The 12408-nt window shown below is 42.6% G+C and overlaps 1 protein-coding gene across 1 annotated transcript in view; it reads right to left on the bottom strand.

Annotated features, from left to right (window-relative positions):
- tmem45a (transmembrane protein 45a) overlaps positions 1 to 9747 on the bottom strand; it is a 28289-nt gene extending 18542 nt beyond the window's left edge. Inside the window, exon 1 of the mRNA XM_080771348.1 lies at positions 9450 to 9747. The gene's annotated coding sequence lies outside the window, so the exon portion shown is untranslated. The remainder of the gene's footprint in view (positions 1 to 9449) is intronic.
- Between the last annotated feature and the right edge of the window lie 2661 nt (positions 9748 to 12408).

The following is a 12408-nucleotide window of genomic DNA, read 5'->3' as shown; positions in this document are numbered from 1 at the left end:
CCGGGTTTATCTCTGCTTCATCTCTCTGATAAAACACAAACGCTACAGTCGGGGGTTTATCTCTGCTTCATCTCTCTGATAAAACACAAACGCTACAGGCCGGGGGTTTATCTCTGCTTCATCTCTCTGATAAAACACAAACGCTACAGCCAGGGGTTTATCTCTGCTTCATCTCTCTGATAAAACACAAACGCTACAGGCCGGGGGTTTATCTCTGCTTCATCTCTCTGATAAAACACAAACGCTACAGGCCGGGGTTTATCTCTGCTTCATCTCTCTGATAAAACACAAACGCTACAGCCAGGGGTTTATCTCTGCTTCATCTCTCTGATAAAACACAAACGCTACAGCCAGGGGTTTATCTCTGCTTCATCTCTCTGATAAAACACAAACGCTACAGGTCGGGTTTATCTCTGCTTCATCTCTCTGATAAAACACAAACGCTACAGCCGGGGTTTATCTCTGCTTCATCTCTCTGATAAAACACAAACGCTACAGCAGGGTTTATCTCTGCTTCATCTCTCTGATAAAACACAAACTCTACAGCCAGGGGTTTATCTCTGCTTCATCTCTCTGATAAAACACAAACGCTACAGCCAGGGGTTTATCTCTGCTTCATCTCTCTGATAAAACACAAACGCTACAGCCGGGTTTATCTCTGCTTCATCTCTCTGATAAAACACAAACGCTACAGGCCGGGTTTATCTCTGCTTCATCTCTCTGATAAAACACAAACGCTACAGCAGGGTTTATCTCTGCTTCATCTCTCTGATAAAACACAAACTCTACAGCCAGGGGTTTATCTCTGCTTCATCTCTCTGATAAAACACAAACGCTACAGCCAGGGGTTTATCTCTGCTTCATCTCTCTGATAAAACACAAACTCTACAGCCAGGGGTTTATCTCTGCTTCATCTCTCTGATAAAACACAAACGCTACAGCCATGGGTTTATCTCTGCTTCATCTCTCTGATAAAACACAAACGCTACAGCCGGGTTTATCTCTGCTTCATCTCTCTGATAAAACACAAACGCTACAGCCAGGGGTTTATCTCTGCTTCATCTCTCTGATAAAACACAAACGCTACAGCCGGGTTTATCTCTGCTTCATCTCTCTGATAAAACACAAACGCTACAGCCAGGGGTTTATCTCTGCTTCATCTCTCTGATAAAACACAAACGCTACAGCCGGGTTTATCTCTGCTTCATCTCTCTGATAAAACACAAACGCTACAGCCAGGGGTTTATCTCTGCTTCATCTCTCTGATAAAACACAAACGCTACAGCCGGGTTTATCTCTGCTTCATCTCTCTGATAAAACACAAACGCTACAGCCAGGGGTTTATCTCTGCTTCATCTCTCTGATAAAACACAAACGCTACAGGCCGGGTTTATCTCTGCTTCATCTCTCTGATAAAACACAAACGCTACAGCCGGGTTTATCTCTGCTTCATCTCTCTGATAAAACACAAACGCTACAGCCGGGTTTATCTCTGCTTCATCTCTCTGATAAAACACAAACGCTACAGCCAGGGGTTTATCTCTGCTTCATCTCTCTGATAAAACACAAACGCTACAGCCGGGTTTATCTCTGCTTCATCTCTCTGATAAAACACAAACGCTACAGCCAGGGGTTTATCTCTGCTTCATCTCTCTGATAAAACACAAACGCTACAGTCGGGGTTTATCTCTGCTTCATCTCTCTGATAAAACACAAACGCTACAGCCGGGTTTATCTCTGCTTCATCTCTCTGATAAAACACAAACGCTACAGCCAGGGGTTTATCTCTGCTTCATCTCTCTGATAAAACACAAACGCTACAGGCCGGGTTTATCTCTGCTTCATCTCTCTGATAAAACACAAACGCTACAGGCTGGGTTTATCTCTGCTTCATCTCTCTGATAAAACACAAACGCTACAGCCAGGGGTTTATCTCTGCTTCATCTCTCTGATAAAACACAAACGCTACAGCCGGGTTTATCTCTGCTTCATCTCTCTGATAAAACACAAACGCTACAGCTGGGGGTTTATCTCTGCTTCATCTCTCTGATAAAACACAAACGCTACAGCCAGGGGTTTATCTCTGCTTCATCTCTCTGATAAAACACAAACGCTACAGCCAGGGGTTTATCTCTGCTTCATCTCTCTGATAAAACACAAACGCTACAGCCGGGTTTATCTCTGCTTCATCTCTCTGATAAAACACAAAAGCTACAGGCCGGGTTTATCTCTGCTTCATCTCTCTGATAAAACACAAACGCTACAGCCAGGGGTTTATCTCTGCTTCATCTCTCTGATAAAACACAAACGCTACAGCCGGGTTTATCTCTGCTTCATCTCTCTGATAAAACACAAACGCTACAGGCCGGGTTTATCTCTGCTTCATCTCTCTGATAAAACACAAACGCTACAGCCATGGGTTTATCTCTGCTTCATCTCTCTGATAAAACACAAACGCTACAGCCGGGTTTATCTCTGCTTCATCTCTCTGATAAAACACAAACGCTACAGCTGGGTTTATCTCTGCTTCATCTCTCTGATAAAACACAAACGCTACAGCCAGGGGTTTATCTCTGCTTCATCTCTCTGATAAAACACAAACGCTACAGGCCGGGGGTTTATCTCTGCTTCATCTCTCTGATAAAACACAAACGCTACAGCCGGGTTTATCTCTGCTTCATCTCTCTGATAAAACACAAACGCTACAGTCGGGGGTTTATCTCTGCTTCATCTCTCTGATAAAACACAAACGCTACAGGCCGGGGGTTTATCTCTGCTTCATCTCTCTGATAAAACACAAACGCTACAGCCAGGGGTTTATCTCTGCTTCATCTCTCTGATAAAACACAAACGCTACAGGCCGGGGGTTTATCTCTGCTTCATCTCTCTGATAAAACACAAACGCTACAGGCCGGGGTTTATCTCTGCTTCATCTCTCTGATAAAACACAAACGCTACAGCCAGGGGTTTATCTCTGCTTCATCTCTCTGATAAAACACAAACGCTACAGCCAGGGGTTTATCTCTGCTTCATCTCTCTGATAAAACACAAACGCTACAGGTCGGGTTTATCTCTGCTTCATCTCTCTGATAAAACACAAACGCTACAGCCGGGGTTTATCTCTGCTTCATCTCTCTGATAAAACACAAACGCTACAGTCAGGTTTATCTCTGCTTCATCTCTCTGATAAAACACAAACGCTACAGCCAGGGGTTTATCTCTGCTTCATCTCTCTGATAAAACACAAACGCTACAGCCAGGGGTTTATCTCTGCTTCATCTCTCTGATAAAACACAAACGCTACAGCCGGGTTTATCTCTGCTTCATCTCTCTGATAAAACACAAACGCTACAGCCGGGTTTATCTCTGCTTCATCTCTCTGATAAAACACAAACGCTACAGCCGGGTTTATCTCTGCTTCATCTCTCTGATAAAACACAAACGCTACAGCAGGGTTTATCTCTGCTTCATCTCTCTGATAAAACACAAACTCTACAGCCAGGGGTTTATCTCTGCTTCATCTCTCTGATAAAACACAAACGCTACAGCCAGGGGTTTATCTCTGCTTCATCTCTCTGATAAAACACAAACGCTACAGCCGGGTTTATCTCTGCTTCATCTCTCTGATAAAACACAAACGCTACAGGCCGGGTTTATCTCTGCTTCATCTCTCTGATAAAACACAAACGCTACAGCAGGGTTTATCTCTGCTTCATCTCTCTGATAAAACACAAACTCTACAGCCAGGGGTTTATCTCTGCTTCATCTCTCTGATAAAACACAAACGCTACAGCCAGGGGTTTATCTCTGCTTCATCTCTCTGATAAAACACAAACTCTACAGCCAGGGGTTTATCTCTGCTTCATCTCTCTGATAAAACACAAACTCTACAGCCAGGGGTTTATCTCTGCTTCATCTCTCTGATAAAACACAAACGCTACAGCCATGGGTTTATCTCTGCTTCATCTCTCTGATAAAACACAAACGCTACAGTCAGGGGTTTATCTCTGCTTCATCTCTCTGATAAAACACAAACGCTACAGCCAGGGGTTTATCTCTGCTTCATCTCTCTGATAAAACACAAACGCTACAGTCAGGGGTTTATCTCTGCTTCATCTCTCTGATAAAACACAAACGCTACAGCCGGGGTTTATCTCTGCTTCATCTCTCTGATAAAACACAAACGCTACAGTCAGGTTTATCTCTGCTTCATCTCTCTGATAAAACACAAACGCTACAGCCAGGGGTTTATCTCTGCTTCATCTCTCTGATAAAACACAAACGCTACAGGTCGGGTTTATCTCTGCTTCATCTCTCTGATAAAACACAAACTCTACAGCCGGGGTTTATCTCTGCTTCATCTCTCTGATAAAACACAAACGCTACAGCCAGGGGTTTATCTCTGCTTCATCTCTCTGATAAAACACAAACGCTACAGCCAGGGGTTTATCTCTGCTTCATCTCTCTGATAAAACACAAACGCTACAGCCAGGGGTTTATCTCTGCTTCATCTCTCTGATAAAACACAAACGCTACAGGTCGGGTTTATCTCTGCTTCATCTCTCTGATAAAACACAAACGCTACAGCCAGGGTTTATCTCTGCTTCATCTCTCTGATAAAACACAAACGCTACAGTCAGGTTTATCTCTGCTTCATCTCTCTGATAAAACACAAACGCTACAGCCAGGGGTTTATCTCTGCTTCATCTCTCTGATAAAACACAAACGCTACAGCCAGGGGTTTATCTCTGCTTCATCTCTCTGATAAAACACAAACGCTACAGCCAGGGGTTTATCTCTGCTTCATCTCTCTGATAAAACACAAACGCTACAGCCAGGGGTTTATCTCTGCTTCATCTCTCTGATAAAACACAAACTCTACAGCCGGGTTTATCTCTGCTTCATCTCTCTGATAAAACACAAACGCTACAGCCGGGGGTTTATCTCTGCTTCATCTCTCTGATAAAACACAAACGCTACAGCCAGGTGACATTCTTATTGACAGGCTTTCACAAAAGTGAAGGTCCTGCCGTAAAAAAAAAAAAAAATTAAAAAAATAAATAAAAATTAACAAAACTATATCACTACGCCCAGAAAATAGTTCCATGTGATAGAGGGATAAAAAATGAACGAAAGTTGCACTAATATTAGAAATAGGTCAACAATACAAACTACGTTAGTTTTGTGGATTAATTTACTTTTACTGCGTGGTCCCCTGTGCCCCCCCCCCCCCCCCCCACAAAATGACCGGAACTACTTAATATTTCACCAAAACCAGAGCAGAACTCCCACCACGGGACTCGGGACAATCAATTAATACAGTTGCAACCACTATATTAATGGAAAGTATTCCATACAGCTTAAGTTAAAAAAAAAAACTGAACTATCCCTTTAAGAGAGTTTTTTCCTAGTTGCAATGTGAGATAGCTCCGTTTACAGTTTACACCATGCTGTAAGAAAAGCCCCACCAACTGTTTTCGACACTTGCTTTGGCAATGTAAATGTGTGTTTTCTCACCCAAATAAAGCTCCCTTGAATTGAACCGTGTACAAATGGAGCCCGCCCATTTTGGTTCCTATAATCGTTTAGCTGGGGACCCCCTGGAACCCTGGGCTATATATAGTATAGGGTTAAAGTTGGTAGAACCATTTATAATGCTATATTAGCTGGTTTAGGTGGACACACCCCCGGGGCGGCCCACAGACCCCACTTTGAGAACCACTGGTATAATGAAAAACCTTCTGGCAACTACAGAACAGCACAGAACACACTGCATGTAGCCTACAGTGTGCGTATTATGTAACAGTGTTATATAATTACACAAAATATGATAGAAATAAGTGCTTCTACCTGACTTAATTCTCCATGGTTCATGTGTATAGGAATGCATTCGAGGTCACAGCTCCTTTAAGTCTGCTCCATGCCCCCCCCCCCCCCCCCCCCCCGTATAAATGCCTTGCCACAATCCTGGTCTCTACACTGCCTCCCCCTGGCCAGCCGGGGCGCCTGATGGAGGGGAAAGGAACTGGTTGGAATAATGTGTTCCTTCCACGCGCTACGTCCAACCAGGGAAACTCCCCCCTGTCAGGTGTAAAGGAGCAACTCGGACACTCAGGCATGAAGGAAGCATGAGTTCAAGTCTGTTGCTCTCCCCAGGTTGGTGGAGGGTGCATGTAGAGCCCAGGATCACATTAGATGATTGACACAGGGGTGAAAAATGGGTTACAAAATCGTGGGATAAAAAATATAAATATATTTAAAAAAAAATCCACCTCTTCCTTATGCATTTCCGCATGGAACGAGGTGGGTGTCCGTCTTTGTTGTTCTCTGTATAACAAAATAAGCATTGTACTAAAATGACTTATACAGTGTTTGTTCAACTCTGTTTAGAGAGGAGTCCTGGCATGAAAGAACTAACGTGGAGACGTGTCTGTGATTATTCCTTAATGTCAGGTATGTGAAGTAGTATTATGTGTTGCGTTACTGTCACTCTTCCTTCTGTATTTCCGCATGGAACGAGAGAGGAGCTAGTCCTTGCACTAAGAACTAACATGGAGACGTGTCAGTGTCTGTTGTTATTCCTTGTCAGAATAAAACGTGGTTTCCAAAGAGAGTTCTGGGTCCGTCTGTCCATTCAACACAATGCAGAGAGAGAGAGAGAGAGAGAGACTACACCGGTTACACAATTATACTTTACGTGACAACAAAGTGTGAAGCAGCTTGCTGTGACACATGCTCTGGTGTAAAGGTCATATTCTGGTGTAAAGGTCACATCATAATTATTAACCCATTCTGACCGGGAACCCATTTTGGTGTCAGCATCATGTTATGCTTTAGCTATTGAAAAATAGCAGATCTACAAGCTCATAGCGCGCCACCGAGTGGCGCGCTACGAGCTTGTAGGTCTGCTATTTTTGAAAAATCGAAGAACGACTGACATTTTTAGAATCTGATCTCAGGTCAGAATGGGGTTAATCAGACCAGTGTGTGTCCAGTGGAAACCTCGTATGAATCTGATCTCAGGTCAGAATGGGTTAAAACCTGGACGGGATTATATCAGGGTTGCCAATCATTTCCGCTTACGTTATTTCCCGCAACTTTTGGCTTGTTTTTTTTTCTTCTTCAGAGTTGCGTTTTTTTCGGAGCTTGTTTTGAAAATCAAACAAGCCAACAATGCCTTTGATGTATATAAGTATACTATGAATACCTAAACATGGCCTAAACATCAGCAGCACAGGGAACTACAACCAAGCTGTAAAGGACCTGAGAGACAAGGCCAGAAGGGCATTCTATGCCATCAAAAGAAACATCAAAATATAGACGTCCCAATTAAAACCTGGCTTAAAATACTGGACTCGGTGATAGAACCAATTTCCCTCTATGGTTGCGAGATCTGGGGACCATTAGCAAACCATGACCTGGAAAAATGGGATAAACACCAAGCCGAGACCCTACACACAATGCAAATCCATTCTCCGTACCCTGCAGCGAAAAACACCAAATAATGCATGCAGGGCAGAATTAGGATAATACCCACTCGTAATCAAAATAAAAAAGAGAGCACTTAAGTTCTACAACCACCTAAAAGAAAGTGACCTAGATGCACTCCATAACAAGGCACTCACACACAGTGAAACTCTAGAGAGATGCCCCCTCAGCCAGCTGGCCCTGGAACTCCGGGCACAAACACAAACAGAGCCACGAGATAGAAAACCCATTGGACTAAACCAAATTATAAAACAGCAAAGGGAAAACTATCTGACACATTGGAAAGAAGCAACACAAAAGCAGAGTAAACTAGAATGCTATCTGGCCCTAAACAGAGAATACACAGTGGCAGAATACCTGAGCACCGTGACCGACCCAAAACAAAGAATAATCTTAACTAGGTACAGACTCAGTGAGCACAGTCTCGCGATCGAGAAAGGCCATCATAGGCAGACCTGTATCCCGAGAGAAGACAGACTATGCACCCACTGCACACAAAATGAAGTGGAAACCGAGCTACACTTCCTAACCATCTGTCCATTGTACCAAGACATCAGAGACACATACTTCCCACAGATTACAACCACACACAGAGATTTTGAAAACATGACCAATGACAAAAAACTCCCATATCTTCTGGGCGAAGTACAACAATGTGCAAACACAGCAGCAAGATTTGTGAGTTGCTGTGATAGGAGAAGGATATCAAATGGAACACAACCACCCTAAAGACTAATCATTGTGTATGTTCCTGCACTATACCTGCATCGAGTGATCTTGGTACATAGAAGTTGATCTATTGAAGATTCTGACCTTCAAAGTACATAATTTTTGTTTTGATTGTATTGCTGTATTGTTGTTTTGTTCTTTCTGCTTTGGCAATGTAAACGTATGTTTTCTCATGCCAATAAAGCCCTTTGAATTGAATTGAATTGAATACCCATGGGGGAGTGTGAATCACATTGGGTGTAAACTGTAAAGCACACTTAAGCGTCAAGAAAACACCTTTCAACCAGGCGTCCGTTCTGGGTTTTCAAACAGTGGAAATGACGTGTCGTGTGGAAATGACGCGTGCGCGCGCTTGCCTCATTTCATTTCCATCCACCAAAACCCGGAAGAGACGCCTGGACTAGTTGCTTTCGTGCTGCCTGTAGATGCATACATATATCGGTATATTTTGTGCCATGACAGGGACCTCCAGAAGCAAAGATTTCAGTTTTTTTTTTTTTTAAGCTTTTAAAATAAATGTATATATTCAAAGATTTTCACAATTTCTCACAAATTAAAAAAAAAAAAAAAGTTACTTTACGTTGGTTGTAGGTCTATATTAACTGCTATTTTTGAATAGCCAAAGTATAAAATATGGTCAAAGGGGTTAAAATGTTTATTATTATTATTATTATTATTAACTAGTTTTGCTGGGGACCCCCTGGAACGCCCCCCCCCCCCCCCCCCTAGGACCCCTGGGGGGTACCCGGGCCCCACTTTGAGAACCAATGCTTTATAGCTGAATTGCAAATGATGGTAGGATATACTTTTTTCACGCTGTGGTGTAGCCTATATAGTCAGTGGTTGTGGTTCAGCTAGCTAATATTGACACTGTGGTTTAGTTAAATAATAGTTTAAAAAAAAATAAACTATAGGTTTACAGCCTATACTGTACAGTGTATACCTGTAGGTAAACGGGGTGTTGGTTTAATCTGCTAAGTTTTATAATGTAACTCTGATTTAATTAAATAATCGTTTCTACAGGTTTAGCAAAGCAAACTGGGTGCTGAAGAAGTCATATGGGTTGTTATAGATACACATCTAGATTAAGTTTACATGAAACTGCAGTGGTTTAATTCAACTAGACTAAACAGCGTTAAATAAATACCTATAAACGACCTCAACTTTCATCATCATAATAGCCATGCCTACAATAATGTCGGATCATAAAATAAAATAAAAAGTTGTCTTACCTAAGCAGCTTTCCTTCTGATGACGAAAAAAAAAAGTTCCTCAAAGTGGAATTCGATCTAAAAGCCTAAATAATTCACATTTTCTTTAAAAATCAGAACATCATTTCCCCACAGCTGCAGTGTGTTAAGATGATGATGATGACAGTACTGGGGTTTTTTTTAGCTCCTCTGAAGACTAGTCTGAAAAACACTGTTTCGTGCAAACGTTTTTCCCCCCAGATGTTTTCCTCCTCAGTCAGATAATAACCTTCTGTTCCTCCACACTCATTTTTCCAGACTGAGCGTAAAACTGTCTGCCTTTCTATTTTCTTCCTTTCTCCTTTTTGTTCTGTCTCCCCCCCCGTTCCCCGTCCCCCGTCCCCCGTCCCCTAAACGCATCTCATTGGAGGAATACCGTATACTTGCCTCGTCCCCCCTTGGGCTCTGATTGGTCCAAGTCGCTGCCGGTCATCGCCGAGTGAAGTATTCCACGTGTGCATTATAAGTTGTGCCCGCCCCGCCCCGCCCCGCCCCACCCTGCTGTGGCCGGGGGGGTGATGTGATGTGATGTGATGGAGAGAGCTGATATGAACCGCTACTTTCCTCCACCAGAGCACTGCTTTTCAACACTTTTCTTATCAATAACTAAGGTCCATTATGTATTCGGCATTTGAGCCACGGTGACGGACCGCCATTTGCCTCCCAGATAGCCATGGCTCCAGCCCTGAACTCTTGAGAGTGGTCAAATGAAACCAAACGGAGTAAAATATCGCATTAAAGGTCCAACCGTTCATCCATGTTGGTTACCAACTCTCCATAATTTAGCTGGGGGACCACCTGGAACCCGCACAAGTACCGGGGAGTCGGACCACGGGTCCCCGGAGTGGACCACCACTGATTGAAAAGCACTGCTCCAGAGATAAGATAAAATAAATACACTACACTTCCCATAGTGCACTGCGACGTTCCAGCTGCTCTGACTCGTAGAGTTATATATAAGGGGGAAAACGGACGCAACAATATCCAATACGCGAGTTTGAGCACGTAGGCGTAGGGCTATACTCCTCCTCCGACTCCCAGCTGGCTCTGACAGACACTGAGAAAAAGAAAGTGGGACGAAATTATATAACTAAAAAAAGTAGAAATACCCTGGCTTCAACTTTAAATGCAAAAAACATCACACCCGTGTGAACTTAAGTGAGGGGCGATCTTATCAAATTACAACATGATGATGTAAATGTAAACCAAACGTTGACACAAAACAAACATTAAATTGTATTTATTGTCAATGGCGTTTTTAAAACAAACATTGAATTAAAAACAAACATTAAACCTGTATATATAGCCCCCAAAAAGTAGCCTATATAGACACTAGTCTAACTTATTCACAGTTCACTTTATTTCGTCTTCTTGTCAACAAAAGAAAAGATGATCTGGAAGCCCACAACCATCTAAACCATCTTTAGTTGCAAACTAAGTTTTCAGCGAATTTCAGTGAGTAGGATAAAAAACGAATGGAAATATATCATTTAAGGATAGGCCTACTCAAGTATAGACTACCTCGAATTGTACCTCGACCTGAGGAGGATTCTACAAATGTCTTCTAAATCCTGATAGTTTTCTGAAAAACCAATGTCTCTATGTCAGTCGTTCTCAAACATTTTCATGTCAAGGACCCCCAAAAATATTATGTATAATTGGCCGACAAACCCCCCATCTGAAAACATGCTGTCGCTCTGAAAGAATATAATTATAACCAAAGATTTTGCAACACATTTTCAAGATTTTTCAAAAATAGCAGACCTATACAAGCTTGTAGCGCGGCACTATGAGCTTGTAGATCTGCTATTTTTCGATAGCTAAAGCATAACATGATGCTTCAAACACCAAAAGGGGTTCCCGAACGAACGTCCCGCCCCCAGAATGGGTTCCATCATCGTAGGCCTATTAACCCATTCTGACCGGGCACCCATTTTGGTGTCAGCATCATGTTATGCTTTAGCTATTGAAAAATAGCAGATCTACAAGCTCATAGCACGCCACCGAGTGGCGCGCTACGAGCTTGTAGGTCTGCTATTTTCGAAAAATCGAAGAGCGACTGACATTTTTTAGAATCTGATCCCAGGTCAGAATGGGTTAATCAGACCAGTGTGTGTCCAGTGAAAACCTCGCATGAATCTGATCTCAGGTCAGAATGGGTTAAGGTCATTGTGAGACCAACCATGCACACCTCTATGGTCTGATAATGATAGATGGGCAGCCTGCCATATGCAGTGATTGTAGGCTATGTGTGTGTGAGTGTGTGTGTGTGAGTGTGTGTGTGTGTGTGTGTGTGTGTGTGTGTGTGTGTGTGTGTGTGTGTGTGTGTGAGTGTGTGTGTGTGTGAGTGTGTGTGTGTGTGTGTGTGTGTGTGTGTGTGTGTGTGTGTGTGTGTGTGTGTGTGTGTGTGTGTGTGTGTGTGTGTGTGTGTGTGTGTGTGTGTCATAAATCCCTGTCATTAAGGCAGGCTTGGTATGTCATCATGAGCTTTAAATAGATCTAATGGCACTGGAGAAGCCAGGGAAAAGTTTGTGGTAGTAGCTGAGATTAAGCAAAAAAAAAAAAGTAATGTAATTCAGCTGTTTCAAATATGTTTTACTGTGGGGGAAAAAACCACTTACGGTATAGGCTATTTATATACATTTATTATCCCTTGAGCATCCTCTTGGCATCTGCATTGGCTCAACAGAACACTACATTTTGGTCTTTAAAAACTATACAGCTCAATAAGTCCATTTGATATTATGCTATAGGCAGACCTATATGTTTTTGTTATTTACAATGTGTTAATTGCTTGACCACAGGAAGCCTATTTAGATAGCATGTTGTTTAGACAGATGCTATAGAGCGTCGCAGTCCCTCCCCCTTTCAGAACGGCGAGTGGCCCAGGAAATGAAAAGCAATGCATTTTTCCCATAGCCGTTTCTGAAAGTATTTATTT

This window comes from Protomyctophum bolini (genome assembly GCF_963924005.1).
Source record: "Protomyctophum bolini genome assembly, chromosome: 8".
In the NCBI taxonomy this organism is placed as follows: Eukaryota; Metazoa; Chordata; class Actinopteri; order Myctophiformes; family Myctophidae; genus Protomyctophum; species Protomyctophum bolini.
The sequence above is the reverse complement of the archived record's forward strand: the minus strand, read 5'-3'. Positions and strand labels throughout refer to the sequence as shown.